Raw genomic sequence first — 3,069 nt, forward strand, 5'->3', positions numbered from 1 at the left:
GTTTGTCTGAAAAGAAGCTCAGGTTAGGCACCAGTTTATACTTACCTACCTAAACTGCATGGGAAGTGCAATCCTAAGCTGCACCAATTAAATGGGGCCAGCACGTCCAGGCTGTATCCTATGTGTGAATTGAGCAGGCTGGAGGTCTTGAGGTAAGGAAGCATTTGTTCCCGTGCTCTGGGGAAAGCTCCAACCATGGCAATGGGTCTACATAGACCTGCACCTGCTTATTAACTGGTGCAACTTCAAGTGCAGCCTTGTTAGCAGATTTGTCCTGGGAAAGGGGATAGGCTACGGTGTACACTAGTGTCACTGATCCTTTCCTCTCCCTGGTCTGATCTGACCACCCCATACCTCCATCTCCACCCTCTCCCTCCCTGTTACACCCCTCCCTTCCATGGCCCTTGCACTGCTTGGAAAGACCACTGGACTAGAGCACCACCAGGTAAAAGGGGAAGGCATCTGGTGTATCTCTTCAGGTCCCAGTCCTATTCAGGTTCTTAGTTTTCACTAGTGCCAGGCTTTATGGTAACTTTTTTTGCTCTATCTAATAAGAACATTTGGTTACAGTGAACAGTACTGGGAGGGCATTACAGGGGCAGAGTGGGCGGTAATGGGGGCAGGGAGTGGGTCCCAGGAGGGGACCAGGATCAACAGTGTGTCCCTATCATCCCTCTTCAAGCTAGTATCCTTCTGCCATCATCACAACCGCCTCACACCCCGCGCCCTCCCGGTTACCTGTGCGCTTATTCAACCTCCAGCGGCGAGTCGAGCGCACACTGATGACGCGTAGCGTGCTATTTAAAGGGCCGGCGCGTGGACAACAGCTTTTTCTCTTTCTTCAGCCACTCCCTTGATCTCTCTTCGCCCCTCCCCCTCTTCAGCCTCAGGCCCTCTCAGTCCCATGCGGGCTTCCGAGTGGGTCGGGGGGGAAAGAAGAGTGGTCGCTATGGCGACAGCTGGGCCCTCGTCGGCACGCGTCGCTCCCCCACGCCGGAAGTGGGCTGCGGTTGTGGGAAGTGGGACGGGGACAATGGCGGCGGCGAAGAAGAGCGTCCTGTCCTCCTTGGCGGTTTATGCCAAAGACTCCGAGCCCGAGTCCGAGTCCGATAGTGAGGCCGGCGGGGCGGGCAGCGAGCGAGGAGCGGGCGCGGAAGAAAAAGGTGGCTTGGTAACAGAGGGCTACGGAGAAGATGATTTCAGTAAGATGGAGGGAGAAGAAGATGGTTATGATGAAGAAGATGATGAAAACAGCAGACAGTCGGAAGATGACGATTCAGAGACTGAAAAACCTGAGGCTGATGACCTAAAGGACTTTTCAGAGCTGGAGAAGAGAGATCCTCAGGAACTAGTTGCTTCCTTCTCTGAGCGAGTAAGAAACATGTCACCTGATGAGATAAAAATTCCTCCAGAACCACCAGGTAGATGTTCCAACCACTTACAGGACAAGATACAAAAGCTGTATGAGAGAAAAATAAAAGAAGGAATGGACATGAACTTTATCATCCAAAGGAAGAGAGAGTTCCGCAATCCCAGTATCTATGAGAAGTTGATCCAGTTTTGTGCAATTGATGAACTTGGCACAAATTACCCCAAGGACATGTTTGACCCTCATGGATGGTCTGAGGACTCGTATTATGAGGCACTAGCAAAAGCACAGAAAATTGAAATGGACAAGTTGGAAAAGGCCAAAAAGGAGCGTACTAAGATTGAGTTTGTGACAGGAACTAAGAAGGGGACTACAAATGCTCCATCTACAACAACTACAACAGCCAGCACTGCAGGTGGAGATGCACAGAAGAGGAAAAGCAAGTGGGATTCTGCCATTCCTGTGACAACAATAGCTCAACCCACCATTCTCACTACCACTGCGACACTACCCGCCGTTGTCACAGTTACCACCAGTGCAAGCAGCTCTAAAACAACAGTAATTTCTGCAGTTGGCACCATAGTGAAAAACGCAAAGCAGTGACAAGAATAATGAAGAGACTGATGGGAACTTTTTTGGACTAAGTTGTGCCAAAAGGACCACTTTTAGATGCAAAAGAGAGATTCCATTATCTCTCCGAGTGCATAAATTAAAGACTATGTAAAAATGGACATGCCATTCTTGGACAATAGGGGGTTAGTTGTTGCTTCTGGCACTGTACATATTAACAGATGATGTCCCCTTGGGAAGAAGTTCTCATTCTTCGTTGATCACGTTGCCCCTCATTGTATAGTGCATAATGCAGTGTCAGTGTGTAAATGTTGACTTATTAAATCCTGTATTGTATTTTTTTTCAAAACAGTGTGTCCCCAGTTTCATACTTTGTTTACTGGGGTTGTGACATGAAAAAGACTGAAGACCACTGGTCTAGAGAAAGCTACGCAAGCTTAAATCTCATCCTCCCCGATATATAATGAATGTCATCTGCATCTTATGAACCGCATGTTCACCCACTGATTGTTACAATCATCTTCACAGCAGACGGAAGTTGTACATTATTTAAAGTGTGACTCTCACTCCTTCCTTTCCATCATGGAAACTGAACAAGCCATAACCTGCAGCTTGGCATCAAAGGGCCAGGGATGGGAACTGAGACTCAGACTTGAGCCACAGAAAAGCAGGTTTTTTGCAACTCGTGGGAAACTAGAGTCACACACACCAATGACTCAGGGGTGATTCATGACTTGCAGCAGTGACTCGGAAAAGAGTCATGACTCAATAGATTCAAGTCAAGACTCGCTTTTGTGTGTGTCTTTTTTGTGTGTGTGCTTGCTGAATTTCCCCACTGCTTCCACGACATGACTCATTTCTCAAAATAACTCAGACTCGAGTCAAAATAATTTGGTGACCGGCTTAGGGTGTGTTGCGATGAGTTACTGAGTCAAGACTCAGGCAAAATTACTCTTTCACATCCCAGCAAAGGGCTCCAACTTTTCCCTACTGATGTCAGTGAGAAACAAACACGAAAGCTGTTTATGGAACAGAAAGTGGATGGTGTCCTCCCATTTCTGTGATGGACTCTTATTTTTTACAAGAGGGAAAGTGTCTGACTTTTCTTTCTTTGATGGGACGTTACTGAG

General features: G+C 47.6%; 1 pseudogene; it reads left to right on the forward strand.

The window, feature by feature from the left end:
- The first annotated feature begins 1,033 nt into the window (after positions 1 to 1,033).
- Positions 1,034 to 2,262, forward strand: LOC136662801 (SAP30-binding protein pseudogene; annotated as a pseudogene).
- The last annotated feature ends 807 nt before the right edge of the window (positions 2,263 to 3,069 follow it).

This window comes from Tiliqua scincoides, chromosome 1 (genome assembly GCF_035046505.1).
Source record: "Tiliqua scincoides isolate rTilSci1 chromosome 1, rTilSci1.hap2, whole genome shotgun sequence".
Classification (NCBI taxonomy): domain Eukaryota; kingdom Metazoa; phylum Chordata; class Lepidosauria; order Squamata; family Scincidae; genus Tiliqua; species Tiliqua scincoides.